Raw genomic sequence first — 24,006 nt, 5'->3', positions numbered from 1 at the left:
AATGTTTAACAAGATAAGATAAAGAGAACTTTATACTTGAACGCTGATATTTTGTTTAATGAACTTTCTTTGTTATGTGCGATTAAGTAATTAATATAATGCCTGTATTATATTAGAAGTAGTGTGAAATTATCTTCATATATATTAAATGTTTTCAAAGACTTAATTAATTATTGTTGATATAAAATTTTTATTGTGTATATTTGCATGATAAACTTCTTTGAATAAGAAAACTTAATATTTGTTATTGCAATAAGTAGATAAAATTTTGTAAAATGTTTAAGACTTTTCAGAAAATAAGTCAGAAACATAATGTATGTTGAAGTTATAATTTTTAATAAAAAAATGAACACTTACTAATTGAGTAAAAAAAATATACGTTTTACATTTATCCGATTAGTAAATTTTGTAAGAATTAGTCTTATTATTGCTAAGTTATATTACTTTGATGTTCTAAGTAGAAAACTTTTTGATTAAATTTTTATTGACTCATCGGTGGAACTACGACCTTAAAAAACTTGGTAAATAATTTATTACTTAAGTTACGAATAGAAACTTCTCAGAGAGTAAATGTAAGGAGTTTTCTTTTCTAAGAACATCGGTGATAATTTATCGCTTACTCTAAAGAGAATGATAAGAAAAAGTTCAATTTTGCGGTAAGTATAGGAATTTTTGAAAGTAATCTTAATTAAAACTTTGCTATAATTTTATCACTAAATTTTTTGATTTATTATTTTCCATTTTAAGTATTTTTAAAATTTTATCAAAAGCTTCAGATAACGATTTAATTTTTCACATCACTTGTAAAAAAAATTTTAAATTATATAAATTTTTTATGATCGTCTATTCCACTTAAAAATACAATTATGATCAATAATTTAATTTTAATATAAGTGGGTAAAGATTTGGAATAAATCTCATTGAAAATTTCGCTAAAGTTTAAGTGCTTAATTCGCTCTCTCCTCCATTTCATACCTAAGTTTTTAACTCTTTTTATTAACTTTTTTACCAAATAATTAATTTTTTTACAACTTATTAAAGAGTTAAAATTTTAAAAATTTATATAAGGTTAGTAATTATTAAAAATCGCGACTTCAATTATGTTTTACAATCAACATCCAAATATTGAGTTATTGATTAATAATTTTTTCTTTAATATCCTGATTTTTACGCTCTGAATAATAAAATAGATAAATTTATAAAAATTAGATATTATTTTTATTAAGAACCATAAAAACTCAAACAATTGACATTTTTGCTTGCAATTTTCATGCTTAAATCTATTCTAACCATCAGATATATGTTTTTTTTTTAAGTTTATCAAAAGTAAGATAGTTAAAAAAAAATTTTTTTCCAAAAATCTATTTTTAGAGAAATTCATGCCAATGTTCCAAGATAAAAATTACACACACTTATTTATGTGATTTAAAATCTTGAATCCCTTAAGTCTATGTTACGAATTTGTCAGAGCAGCTGAAAAATGTTTTGATTTTTCGTACATTCTTGTAAAAAGCTAAAATTTATCCATTTTTTGCAGCCCTCGAAAAATTAAAAAAATGTGCGATAGCTTATAAAGCATTGAATTTTAAAGTAGCAATAATTTAATAGATTCTCATATTTCATAAATGATATTTTTTTTATAACTTTAAAAAAGCTTATAAATATACCAAAAATTTAATTATGCGATCTGGTGATGTAAATTATGATACTTTTTTTTTACTTCTATTCCCGATGTATTTTTTATTTTACGGCAAGATGAAAAAAAAATTGCTACTTAACACAAAACAATCACGTTAAGTAAAACGGTTAACAAAATTATATGTCTTAGAATGAAGGGGTGAGGCTATTTCACTCAACGTCCTCCTGTAAATATTTAAAAAGTTTTTTCCATGAGTTTTTAGGAGATATTTCGTCTAAGCATAGTATACGTAATACAACGCAATTCAATTGTAGTCACTACAGTAAAGACTTGACTGTATACAGTGTACAGCATTCCAGGTTAACGAAGATATTTATGATTTTAAAAGGGTTGGTGAAAGTTGCGAGAGTAATAAAAAAAAGGATACCTAACTTTCTAAAGTTAGTGAAAGAGTTTTCATGTAATCTAAAAAGTAGGAAGGGATGAAAATTTCACTTTACCTGTATAGTTAAAGAGTTGGTCAGTTTTTTTTTAACTCGCAAACACAAACGACCTCAAACTAGATAAGGATACTTTTAAAAACTTAAAATCTATGTAAGTAAATCTTTGTCTTCTATTTTTAATAATTTTATCTTCTGATGCTAAGAAGCTAATATAAATCTGGCCTCGTCAATGTCTCTATGGAAATATAGAAACGCGAATCAATGCCAGGGTACATCCCATAAAAATATTTAAGGATTCTCTTCACGTATATTCGCTGATTGGAATAATTTCCACAATGAAAAAACTCTCCGCGTAAATACAGATGAAAATAAATTTTTATTGTACATATTTTGAGTAAAATGTAGAGCTTGGAAAATGATTAATAATCATTTTATTTTCATTTAAAATTGAATTAGAATAATGTGATTAGTTAAAAAATTTTTTGTTAATTGAGCTATAGTTATTTTTTTCTTATGTCTATATAATGATCAAAAAATTAATTTGATTCAAGAGAAAACATTTCAAAATAAGGAAATAATTTCAAACAATTGTTTTGTCTCAAATCAAGCAGAAAAATTCATTCGTTTACGAGATTTTCTATTTTATTCGAGACATGATTTTCTGCGTTTAAGATTTTTTTTCTGAATGAAATCAACTTTTCTATCAGCGTATGGACAATAATTTTATACCTTTCTTGTAACTGCACATTTTTGTATAAAATAAATGAAAATTAAGTCACTAATTATTTTCGAACTAGCTCTAGTTTCAAAATACTTGAAACTAGAGCTACTGGAAGCCATATTAAAGCAAATTTTATGTGTTAATTTTACCTTATATGTTAATATATTTTTGCGCAAAAAATAAATGCCTTATATATGTTGCGTAGCTTTTTTACAAATATATGATTCTGTGTGGTAACATTTATTGGTATCTAATAAACCAGTATTTATGTTAGATAAATTTTTATTAGATGAAAGTATACATTTATTAAATATATGGACAAGTCAGAGATATGCAGAAGTCGGATTAAAATACTTATATTTTAAAAGTGCCGATAAATGTATTTATGTTTGTCTATAATTTTATCATGTCGAAAGTTGATAAATAAATGAATTTCTGAGAATCATGTACGGTTCAACTGTGATTTTTTTTTTTAAATTAGATATCGTATCACTAACATAAAATTACTAGAATTTGCTAAAGTTGCTTTGAAGTGTAAGATCGACAAATCGATGATCATACACAGAAAAAAAAATTTACCTCAATCAAGTAAATAAATTTTGAGAACTTCATTTTCTTGATTTAAACAGAAAAATTTTTAAATTAAAAAAAGTTTTTTTTGTTTAAGTAAATTTTGCTTGATTTAAGAATTTTTTACTGAATTCAAGTTAATATTTTTTTTCAGCATATTGTTTAGTTTTTTTCATCGTCAAGAGAAATTTATCTGGTTCAAAAATTTTTTTTGAGCTTGCTTTGCCCAAAATGATTTCGGTTGTAAAAAAAATTACTTGAATCAAGTAAATAATTTTGAAGAACTTTACATTCTTGATTTGAATAAAAAAGTTCTTAAGCTAAAAAAATTTTTCTTGATTTAAGTAAATTTTACTTGATTCAAGAATTTTCCGTCTGGATTCAAGACAATGAAACTTTTCAAAATTATTTTCTTGGTTCAAGAATTTTTCTCTTGATTCAAGTTAATTTTTTTTTTGTGTGCAAATTAATTTTCTGGAAAAACTAAAAAAAAAAAACAGCAAACAATAGTTTTGCGATATAAAGAAATTTTTTCACAGTTTTGCTTTGTTTTTTTCTGTATAAATCAAGAAAAAAAAATTAAGATCACAAACAGAGGACGAAAGTAATAATTTTTGTAAATCACTAAACTTTTTTTCAGAATAAAATATTTTCCTAACGAGTTTTCTTGAACAATTTTCTACAATATAATAGCAATAGCATTTCAAACTACTAATCATATATATTGCAACTTTTCACTTTTTTCGAATTGTATCGAAATAATGTTTTGGCACTAAGAAAATCGAGATCACACTAAAACAATGCTTTTCAAAAGCGATTACTCTATAGATAGCTCTTAAATCACGTTTATAGGGACATAAAATTTAAATTTAAGATCGACACGTAAATAACATCATAATTTAAATCCTCATGTAAATGGTCAATATAAATTTTTTTTTATTACAGTTTACTGAGAATACAATCACCCCTTTCTTCATAACTGGAAGATATCGTCTTATATACAGATAAAAATACATCTTAAATTTCAATAAATTAATTGATTTTAAAGCTCAGTAGTTAATATTTAAAATATTTTATGAGCAATAATTTATATCAATCCAATTGAAATTTATTTTTAATCAAAAACTTAAAATATTAAATACATTTAAAACTTTTGCGTACTTATGAATATCATTTTCTTCAAAATTATAAAAAAAGGATGATATGTAAAATTACAGAAATACATTATTTATTACAATATTAAAAATGTTTATTACAATATTAAAAATGTTAAATGATTAAAATATGTTCAGTAGTTATTTGTAGAGTTATTAAACGATGAGCATGTTTATGTTTGTGACGATACTTACGCAGATTTATACTTATTAGTGTAAACTGCATGTTTTCTAGCAATAACGATTTTGCTAATTAACATCTATAATTAATCGAGACATGGTTAAGTTTCTGCCATCGAGAATAGCGCCGTGATTACTCTAATAGTTTTGATTAAACTTAATTATGACATATAAATTGATAGTATATACAAGCTCATTACTCATTAGTAGCCTGAAAATTCTACAGGGCCAGAAAAAACATTGTCCCCAAGAATGCTATTTAAAAAAATTTAATTTAAAATAATTTTCTTTTATGTGAGTTCAACAGATGGTCCGGATTTAAAAGCTTTAATTTTCGAAATAAATTCTGAAACTTTTGGAAAGCGTGCTTAAGTCATGGTAGCGTCAGTTTTTGAAATAGTGATTACTATCGTTTATGATAGTTATATTTAATTTTTCTAATTGCATTTATGAATCAAGTAAATAATTTTGAAGAATTTAATCTTTTTGTTTTGAGTTGAAAAATTCTCAAACTAAGAAACATTTTTTGGTTTAAGTGAATTTTACTTAATTTAAGAATTTTTCTCTTGATTCAAGTTATTTTTTGTATTTTTCAGTGTGTGAATGAAAATTTTATTTTGATTTTTTTAAATGAGTAATTTTTTTCTTCTCTAACCGAAATTAGAAAGGACATAGACTAATAGAAAAATGAATTTTGAGATAAAATTCAAGAAAATATCCAAGGAATTTAATTTTTTTGAATTATGTACAAAAATTCTTGAACCAAGTAAAGCTAATCCACACCAAAAAACTTCGAGATCTAACTAGATGTGAACATTTTTTTATCAAAAGCAAAACTTACAGAGGAAAAATCTATTTAAATTTCAAATTTTATCATGACAGACTTTTTCTGAATTCTTTTGAAGAATTTATTGAGATGAAAACCCCTTTAAAAATTTTAAGCTGAAAGTTATCGAAATTTTGATTTTAAATCAATCATTTTCGATTTTTTCATGAACATTCTTTCTAAAGACTTGGAAGCGCCAATTTTCAAATATTTTGAATCTTTCTCTTCCGGAAAAAGCTTAATGCTTAAACCAAAAAATGAAAAAAAAATCTTAATTTTTCTAAATAATTTTTTTGGTTTAAATATTAATTTTTCTGTTCTCCAACAAACAATTCTTTTTTTCTATGCATTTTCCTCACATGATTGAACAATAATAAATTCTTTCGAATGATTAAATACATCTCTGAAAAAATAATCACAAAAAAGATTATTTCAAATGAAAACAATCACATTTTTTTCTGAATTTTCTGTTACATCAAGTTATCACTAAAAGTTTTTCATTTTCTTGAATTCAAGCATTGTCAAAATAAACTTTTATTGAATTTCCTGCCGACGATTTTTATTGCACGAAAGACGAATATAGTTTAACTTTCCTACGACCAGCTGATTCCTAATATAATGAATATTATTAAATTGTGACGAGGGTTATTAGCAAAAATGATAAGCCTAATAAGGAAATTAAGCACTGTGGTCTAGTGTAGATCATGTGCCCAGAAGATAATTTAAAAGCTTGAAGTTCTATCAGTGATACTAAGTGTAAGATGCGAGTACAGGTCGTATAGCTGGTAACTTCCAGCAAGAACAGAAGAGGAAGAGAAAGAGAAAAGCAACAGTAGTTAGCAACAAATGTACATGAGAAAGCGAGATGATAAAATAGCTTCTCCAACCAATGAGACGGACTCTTTTGGTGGCCCAACCCCGAGGAAAGATGGCCGCTTGGCAAAGGGAGCTTTAATAAGGGTTTAGTTGGGTCAGTCCTTTTGAATTGCGGTTACATGTAAGAGCAAGCGAAGTAGATAGAACGGGAGAAGATGATGAGATGCGATGCGTGGAGGAAAAAGAAGAAGACCTTTGCAAAATGAAATGGGTGGAGTTGCTTCGTCAGCCATCATGAGTGCGAGATGCTGCGACTTGCTATGGGCACGAGATGAAACTTTAACCGGAGAATGGAAACCGTACCGCGTCTCCCACTCTTTCGCATCATCATTTTCTCTCGGTACTTGCTAAAAATTCGAGTTGGTGCATATCCATAGATACAGACATCCCAGTCACGAGTACACATGAGACATGAGATAACGGTTATTAATATATGCCGTTGTATAGTTCTCTACTTCCGTAAACTAGGTGGTCCCTCGTTCCCATTTTTACATTTATTAATCTTTAAATCTTCGTTAATTTGTACTAAACCCGGAAAATCATCCAGCTTTATCGAAGGGACGTCCATAGAAATCCCAGAACATTGATCACTTTTGTCCAAAATTTCTGTCACTAGACGGAAACATTTGTCTTAGATCTTTTGGACTACGAGAGAATATAAAAGTGCGTGAGTTCTTAAGTGAGTTAATTTATAAATGGTACATTGAAATCAAGATTGTAATAGCAATAACAATAACTAACTCAACTTACTTTGTTTCTATTTAATGTTCATCAAAAAACAATAAATTTACTGTCTTGTTAGGTAGATACAGATCTAGGCGAAAGTTTTAAAAATTTTAAGGATCGATTTGAGAAAAAATTTATTTACTTTGTTTTAATAAATGATGAAACCTTGTGGTGAGCATCTGTAATCATCTAATCTTTCTGAACTCAATTACTGAAAATTTACTGGAATTTGTATTTGACTAAGAAGAAAAAATTTATTTTGAAGAGTTTGATTATCTTGAGTAGAGAAGAAAAATTTTTGAATTAAGAAATTGTTTCTGACTGAAGATTTTTCATCTTGAATCAATGCAAATATTTTATAAAAATAGATTCTTACTTAAAATAAGTAAATATTTACCAATTCATTAAAATTTTCACTAATTCATGTCAGAGATAAATAATTTTAAACTACTAATTGTAAACTATAAATTAGTATTTTGACTGATGTTTAAAAAATATTCAATGATCAATTTTAATATTTCAAATTTCTAGCTGAATCTTGAAATTTTTTAAACACAACCTTTCTAGGCATGTTTACGTTCAGAAATTTTAACATTGATTAATTTTAATAGGTTTCAGATGCAATGTTATTCTTATCCGCATATGTATGAATTGAAAATATCGTCTTTTGTTTGGTTAAATACCGACAGTATTTATTTACACTAGATGATAGGGTCCTATTGAGCTAACTTACTGCAAGATAAAAGGGATTGTTGTAATTTGCCTCCATAGATTCAAGACATTTCATGAAAGCGTTTTACCACTTATTTGCTTTGCTACTCCGTAGATTTCTTTTTCAGCTTCCAATATTAGCTGATTGTAACGAACAGGTTCATTATAATTTATGCGTTCATTGTTGTATAGAGAAAAGGACCGCAAATAGGAAAGGTCTATTGTTTCGGATCTTTGAATTTTTCAAAGATAACTTTGAAGTTAATAGTGCAATACAATATTCATGATCAATAGTGTTTATTATACGCCTTTTTAGAAATGAAAATATTAATTGCAAGAAAGTTATAGAAAAAATTAATTCATTTCAAGTTTAAATTTTTTAGAGAAAATAAATTGCTCAAAAAATTAGTTAAATAATAATAATTAAATAAGTAATTGGGATTTTTTATTTATATACTTTTCTCATTAAAAATTTTTTCACAAATTATAGTCAAGTAATTTTATAAATTACAAGTATACTTAACCGTTAAAGAGCGTGTAATAAATACGCTAATTAATATAAAAACTCTGTAGTTTTTATGTTTGATATAATCTCTGAACTTATATTAAAAAAATATTAAAAATGTTTTTTTTACTGTAATTAATTAACGAGATAAACATTTTAAGTAATATATAAATTAAAGTTTTAGCCCCTAGCGGTCAAATGACTAGTAGATCTAAATTCAAGCCAACGGATGGACATTTCATCTTCAATATTGGTCGAGAGACATATTCTCTCTTTTACATAATTTCGATGATTATCCACCGAACTTGAGTACTAGTGAAGCTGAAAGCTTTTGTGGTATCTGTTCGAGTTATAAACAAAAGTTTTCAGCTTCACTAGTATTCAAGTTCGGTGGATCCCCATCGAAATTATGTAAAAAAGAGAATATGTCTCTCGACCAATATTGAAGATGGAATGTCCATCCGTTGGCTTGAATTTAGATCTACTGGTCATTTGACTGCTAGGCGCTAAAACTTTAATTGATATAAATATATAATTCGGTCGCAAAAATAAATAATTTTAAGTAATGTTTACAATAATTAAATATATACAACGATTAGATACAGTCAGCGTTCTCAGAGGGTAAATGTGTGTACGTCGCAATTCATTTCAAGTAACATATCATCCGAATTCGAATGTTTACTAATACTTTATTTTAAAACATCTCTATTTATCGAACTGTATGTGCGTATAGAAATATATTGGGCCATAAAATATTTTTTAACAATCAGAAGCGATAAAAAACATCCACAGTCTACTCAAGAAGACATTGAACGGCTTCATATTTCAATATAAAAAAATTTTCAGAATTTAATCCAGTAATGTCGCCAACTGCTTCTTTATTTCACAATTTTAATTAGTAAAAATTACGGATTAATCTTTCATAAATTTCAAAATTTATAAAATAAATCACATTAAGTATTATTAGTAAGTCTATTTAAAAATAATTTTTTATTAAAATTCTGAAAATATTGAAATTTTTATATTTTAAAAAAAATTCTTAACTTTTAATATTAAAATTTGTATAATTTACATTCGGTAACATTTTTTCGGATATAAACAACATTTATTTTGAATAATAATTTATATTTTCTATCGCCAAGTAATAAAAAATATTCTTATCGAAAGTTATCGTTAGTCACAAATTCAATAAACAAAAATGTTAATAAGAGTTTACTCATATATGAATTGATGTTTATAAATTTATAAAAAGTCAACAAGCACGTAGAATTTAAAGTCAAATGATGTTAATATTACATTAATGCCCGATAGTAGTCACTTGAATGCAAACTGATAAGCTCGCAATCAGTATAAGTATAGAATAGTTGTCCATTTTTTACAATAAATAAAATAAATAAAAACTTATTGAACATGTGAATGTAAAATTCAGCAAATTTCGCATATCGAAGTGAAATTACTATCGATTTCTTGACTCTTAAATGAATCTCACGTCGCTTGAAGATGTCTTTGAAATATTTTACAATTACTTATTTTGTAAATAATTATTGATTAACATTTATTATTCTACTTATTTTTTTATTTACATTTTAGAGTTTTAAGTGGCTGTGGTAACTTATAAGTTACGGTATGTAAGATACGATGTGATCTATGGATTTATTTATCCATATAGCCGTTTCATTCATTTATTTAGTCGTATCTCTGATAAAAAAAAAATTCAAAAAAAAATTTTTGAAATTTGAAATAAGGAGATAAAATCCTGTAGTAATTTATTGATCTCCGATATATTTGATTGCAGGTATTATTAGAATAAATTACTATTGTATGTATTTTGGTACATATTTGAAAGATTTGGGGTTAAAAAGATGTAAGTAAAAAAATAAATGTTTCTCAAAAACAAAGCTCTTATTAAGCTCAAAAAGAAAAAAATTTTTTTCTTTGTTACATACTCATTCAATACTATTTCTTTTATTGATTTACTCTGAAACTGTTTCGAACTTTTTATAATTTTCTATTGACTGCGCTTGCTATAAACATTATTATTTATTTTTTTTTTATGATATCCGACTGGTTGAATTCTTCTATAGCATTTTTTTGTGACATCTTATAAATCTGATCAAATTTTCTCTCTTGCATAATAATATTTTTGACTTCTTGGTACTTATAAAGATCATTTTTTTTTAATTTGTCAATCAAGAATGAAAATGACAAGAACCAATTAAGAAATTATCAAAGATATAATTAGTATTTTGTAATGTAATTGCTCATTATTACAACCGTAAATACTTTCGTAAGCTTCTAAGATCCTTTCAAGAGAGCTTTTAAAGGATTTACTTACAAAAATATTTCCAAAACTTAAACTGTTTGTAAACTGTTATTTCCGTAATATAGGCACTGAAAATATTGCTTCTTAAATAAGAAAAGTTATAAAACAACAAAGTTTTATTTTTAAACGCAGTAACTTGAGATTTGAAAACTGAGTTTTTCAAATCTAAAAACTGACAACTTTTATTGGATAAACTTGTATGTACAAGAATAGAATTTTATTCAATCTTTTAATATACAAAGTAATATAAATAATGTGACGCATTATATACGGCAGATTTCTTCACTTCAGAAATTCAGTATTTTAAGTAATATTTAAGAAATAATCTGCTGTATTAATTTTTTTGTCACATTTTCAACTATTCAAAATATTTAAATCTTATTCTTTTTTTGTGAAGTCATTTCGATACACTAGAATTGAAATTATTAATTTTTTTGCGTGGAAAAATCAACAACAGACAGTTTTCATAATTTATGAGTGATGATTACCAACGAATTCATTATTTATTTTTTTTTTTGAAAAATTTTGAATACACGTAAATAAAAGACTGTATTTGTTCGTTAATAATTTACTTAATCTACACTGAAAAAAAATTGACTTGATTCAAGAGAAAAATTCTTGAATCAATAAAATCATTGTGAATAATTCCAATATCTTCAATCAAGACGAAAAATTAAACAAGTTCATTACTTGATTTACTATTGTGCTTTATAAATAAATTTCTTAACAAATTTTTGAAAATTATAAAAAATTTAGCATACAACCAGTCGATTATTTGAAAAATTAAACATTTACATTTAACTTAAACCCGTAAAATAATACAAAAGTCTTTATAATTGGATTGTCATATAAATACAATTCAGATTTTAAAAAAATAAAAATTTTAGAAAATCGTTATCAAATAACATCCACATTAGTTTGTCTTCTTTTGCAATTTCAGAGTTAGATTTTTTATCAAATGTTTATAATCATTCAATATCGTAATGCGACGGCGCTACTTGTGTGCGCAGACTTTTTTAAGTCTATACTACTTATTTATCAAAAGAAAATTTACTACCTATAAATGAGCGTTATAAAAATTAATTAAGTACCAACAAATTTTATAGTATAGAAATTATGCTGGAATTTATTATACAAATATATGCATAACAATTTTTACATATCTAAATAATTACTTGTTTAAATCGAGATTGATTGACTTTTTTAACATAATTTTTTTTTATTTTTTCGTAATCAAAAATTTTAAGTATATCAGACATAAATATTTTACAATAATGAAAGACAGTCTCATTTGAAATGATTTAAGGGTTTGTAATCGATTAATTCTCACAGAGTAAAAAATTTTTATCATTATTAAAGTGTAAAATTTTTTGTGTAGAATACTTAACAATTTTGGTGTGTTGATTAATTTAAAACAAAAAGGTGTAGAAAAACATGTTAAATTTACACTATGAGCAATTCAATACTGAGAAATTAATTTATTTCAAATTTTGAACTTCACAATGAATAATAATAAAATTCAGGTACATTTCGGAATCCGTAATATAAGATCTAGCGATTTGAGTCAGTTAAATTTATTTTACAATAAATTATTTGCTTTTAGTTAAAAAATTTTACGTGGAATGCACTTTTAGTAATGGACGATTTTAAAAATTCATAGCTGATACATTGTTAGATTTCTAATTGACGTTAATTACCAATAATTCATATATGTAATCCATAAAACCTTGCTTAAAATTTTATAAATTTTTTAAAATCAACTTTTGATCGTCAAAGTTTTGAATTGTCAAATTTTGGTTTCATTTTTTAGTCAAATTTTCAAGATTGAACATTAGTGATTTTGAGAAAACTCACCTCTGCAGGGTGTGACATCTCTAATGGTTCGACATGGCAGTAATCTAAAAAGAAAAAATACGTATAGTAAAACGGACTTGTTTGACAACAATACGTAAGAAAATTTCGAGAGTAAAGGATTTTCAGGCTTGGGCATGAAGCGATAAAGGTAATAAAAAAGTCAGATAGAAAAGGACTAGAAATTGACCGCCGAAACTTTCGGAGAGAAAGTCAAGATTTTGTATCCGCTTAAAAGGGTTGGAGAAAGTAACTCATTTATTGCGGCTGTAAAATTGTATAAAGGGTTTCTTTTTTTTTCTAGCTTTTTTGTCGCTTCTTCTATCGTAAGTTTTTTATGTTATGTCCTTTCAATGGTTAATAAATTACCATTGAAATTTTAAATCATTCCTTTAAAATTTTTAAATGGTTTAGATTTTTTGAAATTCTTAAATTTTTTTTATTCTACCTATCAATATTCCGTCCGCACTAAAAAATTGTATACAAAAATTGCAAAATTCAATAAATAAATAAACAGCTTACTGATAATAATAATGACAAGTTTATATAAGAATTTACTCAATTCCAAGGAGAATTTATAATTGTGTTTTAATGAGTAATAAATTTTTTTTTTTTTTAATTTCATCAATAAACTCATTAAAACTCTGTACAAAGTATCGAATGGTACGGTAAAACATGAGCTAATATGATAATATCCTCCCGCAGGCTTAAAGTTAAAAAAATTAATACAGCATAAAGGTCGGTCCTTTATCTTTGTTGCATTTCTGCCGACAAACTTTTCTTGTGACGCGCAATCGTTGTTGCCAAGTTTAAATTGTACAGCTTAAAGGATCACATGTATACTCAAATATACGTATATAAAATGAAGCGACACATATAAAACGATGGCTTACGAGACTCGTAGTAAGGTAGACAACTTTAATACGTCTGTTTCATCGAAACTTCAATAAGATTGCATGTTTATCGAAAATGTGTCTTTCTTCTCAAAACCCTCCAATTTTAATATTTTTATCTGATAATTCAAGTATATAAACTAATGTTAAAATATAAGTTGATATTTTTTTCAGCCAATTATCACTAAAATTAAAAAAGAAAAAAAATCCACATTAAGGAGCGGATAACATTTCAGTATAGAGAAGCAATAAAATTCCATTTTTGTTGCAGCATTTTAAAGATAAGAATAGTGTACTCTGATGAGTAATGAATCGTTGAATTATTTTTCAGTAAATTGTAGACTTAGAAAAACTTTCAGTGCAATGAAATAGCATTAAAGTACGAGTACTTTATGTTGCAGAAAAAAAAATTAACTTGATTCAATACACTGATAGAAGGATTTATTTGTATTAAATAATATTTGTTAATAGTTAACAAATCATTTATGAGAGACCACTTTTTAGTATTAAACAAATATTTCTTAGTATTTAAAATGATTTGTTTGTCTTCTATACTAATATTATAAAGAGGAAAGATTTGATTGTTTGTTTGTTTGTTTGCATTGAATATAGGCTCCAAAACTACTGAACCGATTTGAACAAGTTTTTCACTGTTGGGAAGCTACACTATTCCCGAGTGACATAGGCTATATTATATTATAATTAATTTGGAAATTTTTGTTTAATACCCGTGCAAAGCTAGGGCAGACTGCTAGTATTTAATAAATCTGATATTCATTTATTAAATATTAATAAATCTTTTTAACTATAAACAAATCCTTCTATCAGTGTAGAAGAGCCTGAATCAAGAAAATAATTTTGAAGAATTTAATCATTTTGATTATAATTTAATTTGAAACAAATATTTTGAACTTAGTTTTAATTTTATCTCTTGGTTTTTGTATCCTCGATTTAAGACTCTTGTGTATTCAATTTACAACTAACTGTTACCTGTATCTTATTTTCAAAACAACATGATGTGGGAAAATATAATTAACTTCGGATAGAATTAATTTACTCTTAAATTTCTACAGAATAGATCAACATCAATAATAATTAGTTTTGTTAATAAGTATGTTAACTCTGGTAGAAACAATTAAATTTTTATAACATCTCGGGTAAATAAATGAAAATGCCAGAAAGCATCTGCGTCAACAATATTTATATTGAAAAAGACGTTTTTTTACGTTGATAATATCTTTATTTTTATCAATATTCCTTAAAATTTTTTAATCGATCATCAGAAAAAGTGATAAATAACAACTAATGTATCATTCAATCATTAAAAATTTTAATTTTTCTACTTGATTCAAGACAGTCAAACTCTTCAATAATATTTTTTTGTTCAGAATTGTTCTGTAGAATAAAATTAATTTTTTCATCAGTACACTGTAAAAAATTTGCGGAGTGAACGCGGAGTGAATGATTTTTAATTGATTCACTCCCAGCGGGAGTGATATTTACTCCGAGAAGGAGTTAATTTTTATTAATAATAAAATTCACTCCGCATTCACTCCCAAAATGAATGAATTTAGAAATAAATAACCCAGTTAGCACAGGTTGACCATCAACTAGGTTGATGTTCAATAGTTTACGTCAACTTTATGTTAACTTCGCGTCAACCGCTGCATTTGCAACAGTTTCCCAGAACTTGACTTTAACTTACACATCAAGTTAGCGTAAATCTATTGCCGGAATTTTCCGAAAGGTTCGCTCAAAGTTAACGCAAAGTTGCAGAAAGTTAACGTTAACTTCACGTCAACTGTTATAAGTATAACTGTTGCTCTACTGTTAGCGTAAACTTTACGTCAAATTCCGGCCGCAGGTTTACGTGAACTTCGTTTCGCTTGTGCTAATAGGGAAATTTTTGTAAAGAAAATATTTTATAAACCCTTTTTATATTTAATTATTAAAAATTTAATTTATTATTTTTAATAATATTTCATTTTAATTATTATTATAATGTTTTTGATTTTTTTTATAAATTAATTATAATTAAAAATTGTCAAAAAATAGGTAGATATTTTATATATATATATATATATATATATATATATATATATATATATATATATATATATATATATATATGTATATATATATATTAGCGGACCCGACAGACGTTGTCATGTACACGCGTCTTAAATTTAGAAATTTTAGGAATGAGCTTGTATAGTTAAAAACATCATTAGTTAACAATATACAATGGGCATTCTTCAATAATTTACATTTTCGTAAATATAAGCCCATTCTGATTTTATACTCATCAAGAGCTTTCATTTGAGTACCCACATGCATTTTTGATATATTTATATATTTCACAAATAACATATATATAAAATATATAAAAAATGTTATGTGGGTACTCAAATGAAAGAACTCGATGAGTGTAACATCGGGATGAGCTTATATCTTTCAAACTTCAATAATTAAGAAATGACATTGTATCTTGTCAACTAATGATGTTTTTAAAGATATAAGCTCATGCCGATGTTACACTCATCAAGACCTTTCATTTGAGTACCCACATCAATTTTTCATATATTTTATATATATATATATATATATATATATATATATGCTGCTATATATATATATATATATATATATATATATATATATATATATATATATATTATATATATGTATTTATGAAAAATATATAAAAAATGCATGTGGGTTCTCAAATGACAGCTCTTGATGAGTGTGACATCGGAATGAGCTTGTATCGTTAAAAACATCATTAGTTAACAAAATACATTATCATTCATTAATTATTAACATTTTCATAAATATAAGTCCATTATGATTTTATACTCATCGAGACCTTTCATTTGAGTAACCACATGAATTTTTTCATATATCTTATATATATGATATTTATAAAATATATGAAAAGTGTATGTGGGTAGTCAAGATCAACAACAATTTATAAATAAAAAATCTATTAAATAAACATTTTCTCGTGGACTGAATTGTGAATCTAAACCATTCTGGAATCCACCGGAAGACACACAAAAAATTTTATTAAAATCGGTCCAGCCGTTTAGGAGGAGTTCAGTGACAAACACACGCACAGAAGAAATATATTTATTATTTTATTTTATTTATTTTAAAAACTCCGAACGCGGATGTTTTTCGGAGTGAAATTCGAAATCACTCCGCAAATAAAAACTCCAGATTCACTCCCTACGCGGAGTGATTAATTACTTCACTTCGGAACTCCAAGTGATAAATATAAATTTCTTAATTTCAGAATTTTTCTACTCAAGTTGAGAAGATTGAGTTCTTCAAAATTATTTTCTTGTTTTCCAAAAAATTATTTGCTCTAAAGAAACCTTTTCTTCCGTGTACATATATATATACTTCGCTAAAGAATTTTTAACTTCCCGCTAAGAAAATTGAAAATTTTCAAAAATCGGGAAGTTATTGTTTTCACCCCATTTTGCAAAAATCGAGTTTTCATCAGATCTCGACGTTTGAAGATCATAGGAAGCTTCCCTGACTACTCCCGCGAGGTTGTCACTGTGTGTGTGTGTGTGTGTGTGTGTGTGTGTGTGTGTGTGTGTGTGTGTGTGTGTGTGTGTGTGTGTGTGTGTGTATGAAAGTATGTGAACCGCTTATAACTTTTGAACGGCTCATCCGAATTTATCGCGGTTGGTGCCATTTGAAAGGGCTTGGCCGAACTTAAATTTTGAGTATAATTTATTCCGATTTGGATCAGTAGATTTTGAGAAATCTTAAAAAAACTAAGAAAAAACATTTTTTCAAATGTGGTTTTTTTTTATAACTTTCAAACGGCTCCACCGATCGATTCCAAAAACTAATCAGCTCAAGACATTAAAAAACCACGCCGATCGCCACCAAGCTGGTCGAAATCGGTTAATTCGTTCGAGATATATCGTGAACGAAAGAAAACCGAAAAAAAGTGTTTTTTCAAAATTACTCCGAAATTTTTGGTTCGATCAATTAAAACCTTAAAATTCTTTATGAGGCTAATAAAACTGCGTCGAATGCCGCCAACCGCGTGAAAATCGGTTGATCCATTCAAAAGTTATTGCGGTTTGAAAATTCCAAAAGTAGTGGTCTATGAAACTTCTATCAGACTTTTGAGCTCGAAGAGTTCAAATGCATAGAAATACTATCTCTCTGAGCTCAGCGAGCTCAAAATATCACATAAATTATATTTTGAGCTCAAAAATCTCAAAAACGTCATAAGTACAATTTTAAGCGCCCAGGTATGGAATTAGCGGGAAGTTGCAGGGATGGCTTTTAGGGTGAACCGTTTTACTAATTTTTTTTTCTTTTCTTAGACTCTTCGAACTTAAAAATGTTAGGCTAAGAAAAAAATATTTTTACATATCAAAATATATAAATAGTCACACACTCATATAATTCCCTGATTATATTTTAATTAATGTACAATATGCTGATAGACTTTAATTCACAAATTATAAACAGCACTTTACGCGCAGGCGCTAGAAAAAAAATGAAGTGGGCATAATCCAAATTTCAACCGAGTATAATTCAATTTACACGAAATAATTTTTCAGATTATATCCCGTGAAATCTTACGCGATATAACCAGAAAAATTAATCGATTGAATCGGAGACTTCACGGAGTACAGTCCAAAAATAATTTAATATACTTTGAAGGATATTGACTATAGTCTGAAATTTTTTTTACTATAGATATCACGGAGTATACTATGCGAGGATGTGCAGTGACTTATTGTTTTTTCCGTGTAGTGTGTAGAATTTAACATTCTAGTGTGTTAAATCATTAAATCAACACATGAGAGTGTTAAATGCTACACCCTAGAGTGTATTATTCAACACACAAATGTTAACACTCTACACAATGACGAAAAATTTTTTACTGTGTGTGTGTGTGTGTGTGTGTGCAAGTAAATTTTTTTCGTACGGTTTCTCGAAAACGAATCAACCAATTAAATTTTACGACACGGCATTAGAAAGGATTTATCAAAACTTAGATATAATTAGATTTGAGTCTTAATCCATCAAGCCATTCCAAAGAAATTAAAAAAAAAAGCTAAACAAAAAAATTTTAATTTTTGTTTTTTAAATTTAACACTTATTCTGTTAAATCAACACAAAAAAGTGTTAAATATTTAACATAAAACTTTTTATTTAACATAATTTTTAATACAAAATTTTTTGACGCAATGACGTAAAATTTTTTACTGTGAATGAATAAATACATTTTGAGCTCTTCAAGCTCAATATGTGAAAAACTGTGCTTTGAGCTTGAAAAGCTCAAATATTAACCAAAAAACACATTTTAAGGCGCTTTAAATTCAAACTTAGCGGGAAGTTCTAGGATTGGCCTGCGCGGTCAACCGATTTTCACAGATTTTTTAATGGATCATTTTTTTTTTTATATACCCGTAAATCAAATGATACACTTGACGAAATAACCTCACAGGTAATTTAAGACAATTAATGTCGGACATTACTTAAAAGCAAACAAAGATTGTTGTGTTTTATGACTGTCATTTGTCTGATTAAATTGCCATCATTTATAATTCAGTAAGTAATCAAAACCGGAAAAAATGATCTCTACAGACCGTTAATTTGCCACATGAATTTTGATAAGCATCGGTTAAAATGAAAATAAAAGTAAAATTAAACGGCATCACTATACTATACAGCTATAAACGATTATCTGATTAAGCTCTTGCAGTAAATTGCTGAAGTGACCCATGAATTTTAAATTGTCAATAAGTGTGTTCGTCAATTTGATTGTTCGCCACCTTTAAATTATTTCATGTGTATCTTTAATTATTCATGAATTTAATGTCCAATTAAATTAAATTTATTATTATAGATTAAATGCGTCGGTCTTGACGGAAGCTCATGTTTGAATATTTTTCGAAGAATCTAATGTTTTATTCGACAATACAAGACACATTAAATTATAAACAAAGATTCATTAAAGTGAGTTTAATTCTTGACGCGTGCTGGCAATCTTTTACTAGCGCCGGCTGTATAAATTTCATTACACATAAATACAACTAGTAACCATGACGGAAATAAACTTGACATTGATTTTATACGTGAAAAAAAAAACTTTTTTTTAAAACCTGATGCGAAATTCAATTAAATGTACAAATATTTATACATTGCAATTCCAAATGGAATATCAATGTTGGAAATAAATGGGTAGTACTATAAAAATTTTAAGTAAAAATAAGATATCAATTTGATTAGTTAATCGAAGAAAAAATGGCGAAAGCGAAAAGCAAAACCACGTAAACGATACTCGAACAATAATTTAGTGAATTTATTAAATCGATCGAGAATATATGTTTACCAAAACTGGAAAACGTCCATTCTTTCTCGAATCCCCTTTGCGTGTTGGTTCTTAAATTTTGTTTTATTTTTCTCCCACTTACGGTGCTCACTCTAACTCCTGTTTTTATTATTTGCAATTCCAGCGATCCCAGAGAGAACCAGGACGAACCTACCACCGACGCCCCTAGAATAATCCGGCGTATAAATTGGATTATCCGAGAGGAGGCAAGGGGAGAGAAAGACTCGACTCCTTTGGCTGCAGACTGAACGTGATGGTGAAACTAAAGGAGACAAGAGATAGCCGGGGCTGCCAGATCGCTATTTCACGAAAGAAGATGCGAGAGTCCTGATGCACATACATTTTCCCTTAGTATACCCGTTGGATCGTTTCACATGAGTCGCCTCCTATCTACCAATGCAATATCAATTTAACTTGAATAGTAATGGAGGATAAATAACCATACATGCTTGAATAAGTGTGAGCTTTGATCTATAAATTATTTGTAAATATTCTTTCTTATTTTCAGAATAATATTTTTAGAATAAAATTATGTTTTTTTTAAAAATTAAAAGTTCAATTCATTACTTGCTTTTGATAATTTCAAGGCTCATCATATAATACCGCACCCATGAAATCGATAAAGCCGTATCAACAATTGAGAATAAATTTCTTTGACATTTATGGACTGATTTTTTTTTTGCTTTTAGAACTTTCGATAAACTCGCTAAAATATTGAATCATTTATTTTATTTAATTATTCATTTAGATATATGATTTTTTTCTGAGAGCTTATTTATAAACCAATAAATATTTTACGTAAGGAGAACGAATGGTAATTCACTTTTTTGTAACAAGTTCATAACGTGAAAAATTTTATATCTCCAATTTTCTTTTTAGTACAGTTGATAACATTTTTATAACTTAATTCCAGTCTAATTCCGAAGTTCGACAGTCATGTATCATTTTTACACACATAGAAAAAGAGTTTAGTTGATTCAAGAAAACTACATTGGTTCTAATTTTTTTCTTGAACTAAAATAAATTCGTTCATTGATTCGAAAAAATTTTATTGTGTTAAAAAATATAAATTTTTGGCTATGAAAAATTCATGTTTTAGTTAAAAAAAATTCAAGCACAACAATACTTTTTTGTCTGCAAAAATCAAAAAATTGATCAGTTAGAAAATTTTTAAGTTATGTAAAAGAAAGCGTTTTTTCAGAAGATTTAAATAACAATAACTTTTTAATGTGATGTAGTTTTTTAAACACCAAAAGAGATTTTGTTGTCTCAAATTGATTGATCATAAAATTCAAAAGTTATATAAAAAAACGGTTTCATATCTTTATTTATCTGGAATCATTTCTCATGTTATCATATCTCAGCAGTATTATCATTATCATCATCACCAACACCACCACCACCATCGGATGATTATTATTTTTTTAAGGAAGATGCAGTCATAATGTAATAGAATCGCAGAATGATAATATTAATAATTATCGTTATCATCATCATTATTGACATTATCTTAATCATTATTATGATTTATGATTATCATCGCTAGGGAAAACAATTATTTGAACGGTAGCAAAATTTCGGGCACTAATCATCACCATATTACCGTCATAACCATTATTGTTATTATTATCATCATCATCATCATTAGGGTCAAGAAGTTCGCGTTTTATTTTTATTCAAATTTGAGGTTAAACATATGAATGCTCATTTAAACAACTGTGAAAGTCCTGGCCCTAATTATCATCATCAATGAGATGTTTTGTCGGGGATATTTTGTTGTGAGACGCTTTATCATGAAAATGTTTTGTCAGAGTTTTTTGGTCGTAGGATAATAACCCATATTATTGTAAGACGCGACCTCTTTGCTTAAAGAAACAGAACTTTCGTGACGAACTACGGATAGACACAGAAATTGAATACACTCACAAGAAAAAAGTGTGTGTATTGTTGCCCTCGGAGCAAATATGTTAATGCTGTGTTTATGAAGTGGTATCTCTTTTTCTCAAGAGCGCGGTCCAATCAAGGCTCGAGCCTGATCTAGGGTTTATTTTCTATTATTTTTAGTTTGTAAAAAAGTTAATATTTTCAAGCCAAAAATATTGATATTTTTGAGATAAGTATTTACTTCTTGAGCTATTAATTTAAAAAAAAATTTTGAATTAACAAAAAGAGCTTTTATGGTCTAAGAACAAATTTTTGAAGATCAAAATATTTTAGGATATAGTTAACCTTTTTTTTTGTGTATACACGCTTATGGCACGTGTATAACAATTTGTTCTTTCTATTCAGTGTTTAGTAGAGTAAGCATAAAAATTCTGGTTCTAAAGCATCAACATAAAATATTTCCTTTTTTGCAGATCAAATTTGTGGTTGGACTTCCACGAAAAATACGTGAAGAATAAAGAACAAGCCGGATTATTTAGGCAAACATAATGTCTCTAAAAAATAGTCGAAAAACAATATAACTCAAGTGATGCTGGCATTGTTGGCAAGCAGCTGCAAGATAATACTCTCCGATTACAATAAAAAATTAGGAAGGTCAATATTATAAGCCGCAAAGCACCACTGAGCAGACAGATCGACACGCCTCTTTTTTGCATATCCCACCCAACCAATTTTTGGATATTGACGTAACGTGGCAGTCTTTGTTAAACTAGGCAGAGGGTGAAATTTCGCGTGGTTTTCGCAAGAGCTCTCTCTTGTGTTAAATCGATTCAACAGCCCAGGGAATACCCGACATTGCGGCATGAGACTGTTTCTCTCCACTCAGCTTCAACACCATTAACCCTCTCGTGGTTCGTGGTTCATAGCCCCTCAGTGTACCGGATCGATACGACCTCTGGTCGAAATCTGGAATCTAGCTCCATAGCGACTGTGTTTTCTCATCTGCTACATTGTGCCAGAATTTTTTCAGATTTTCTTTCATTCAAGTTAAAAATTCTCTAATTTTCGGACACTTAATGAAAAAAAGAATTGTTAAAAATTTTATACTCTATTTTATGTGTTACTTTTATGTAAAGCAATGCGATATTTTTTATTTTATTTTTATTCCTCACTTCTAAGATCATTCTCAAAAAATTCCCTACACTCGTTTCTTTTTATTGTTTAATAAAAATAAACTATTTACATGCCACTAGATTATTATGTTTTTAAATTAAATTATTAATAAAGCTAATAAGTATCAAAATTATTAGTGAACACAGAACTTCTCTTGCTAGACCAATTTCAGTCTCAATAAGTCGTAAAAAATATTTTAACGACTCAATATCAACCCGCTGTACTTGAATGTAACACCACGATAATCGAATATTTTTTTTTTTTTTTTTTTTTTTAACGCCTGTAACTTTCTAACAATGTAAAGTTACGTTTCAATAGAAAAAATTTCAAGGTATACCTCTATAATATACAAATATACTCATTATTTAAAAAATATTTTTTAATGAATCCTGAGAAAATTATGCGGAACTAATTAAGCATCACTAAATATAACAGTATTTTTTTTACGGTCAAGTGATGATCGAGATAAATTTATATGCAATTTTGTAATTTGCTGAGCTAATTGTTAATGTTATTTCTCAACATAATTTGATTTTGATTGGTTGATAATAAGTTTTTACATACACATTGCAAAATATTATAAAAAAATTGCGTCGGTATACCAAAAAAACTATAGTTTTTGAAAATCTTTACATGTGGAAAATTTTATTTAATTTTTCTTACAAAAATAAATTTGTTGAAAAAGAATCATAAATATTGTCAAATTTTTGTTAATATTTTGATAGCGAAAATAATTTATTAGCTATTTTTTTTTTTTCTGAGAAAAGATTAAAAATTTTAATTACAAATTTCAGAAAAAACACTTTTGAAAGTTATTAATTTGAAACAAGATTCGATCATTGAATGGAATTGTAGAGTTAGCATATTTATTCTAATATTTATTTTAAGCATTTCCTAGACTGTGGAACGAGATAAAGAGTTATTTTCCTCAAAATACACAAATTTAAAGATATCATTATATTTCTCTGAACTATATAGTCTTGAAATTCAAGTAGTAAATCATAACGAATGATCTACAGCTTTGTTTTTACGTATCAACTAATTTAGTCCACGTTTTTGTTTTATTTGAGTTAATATTTCTAAGAAATTTGATTATTAATATAAAATCAGCTTTATTTAGTTTAACTAGAAGCAATTCTGAAAATTTTCAAAAAAATG

General features: G+C 27.0%; 1 protein-coding gene and 1 long non-coding RNA gene across 7 annotated transcripts in view; one reads left to right on the top strand and one right to left on the bottom strand.

Moving 5' to 3' along the window:
• The window catches only part of LOC123261367 (homeobox protein abdominal-A homolog), a 226,508-nt gene that overhangs the window by 100,340 nt on the left and 102,162 nt on the right, over positions 1–24,006 (bottom strand). For all 6 annotated transcript variants that reach the window (XR_006508674.1, XR_006508672.1, XR_006508670.1 and 3 more), the window contains one exon: positions 12,529–12,572. The gene's annotated coding sequence lies outside the window, so the exon portion shown is untranslated. Of the gene's footprint in view, positions 1–12,528; positions 12,573–24,006 lie in introns of those variants that run through there.
• On the top strand, positions 1,910–22,751 carry LOC123261399. The gene is made up of 3 exons (XR_006508675.1): positions 1,910–2,233; positions 19,916–20,250; positions 22,149–22,751. It is a non-coding gene; the product is annotated as an uncharacterized LOC123261399 (long non-coding RNA).

The sequence above is a fragment of the Cotesia glomerata genome, linkage group LG1, assembly GCF_020080835.1.
Source record: "Cotesia glomerata isolate CgM1 linkage group LG1, MPM_Cglom_v2.3, whole genome shotgun sequence".
In the NCBI taxonomy this organism is placed as follows: domain Eukaryota; kingdom Metazoa; phylum Arthropoda; class Insecta; order Hymenoptera; family Braconidae; genus Cotesia; species Cotesia glomerata.
Note: the sequence above shows the minus strand (reverse complement) of the source record. Positions and strands in the feature narration are given on the sequence as shown.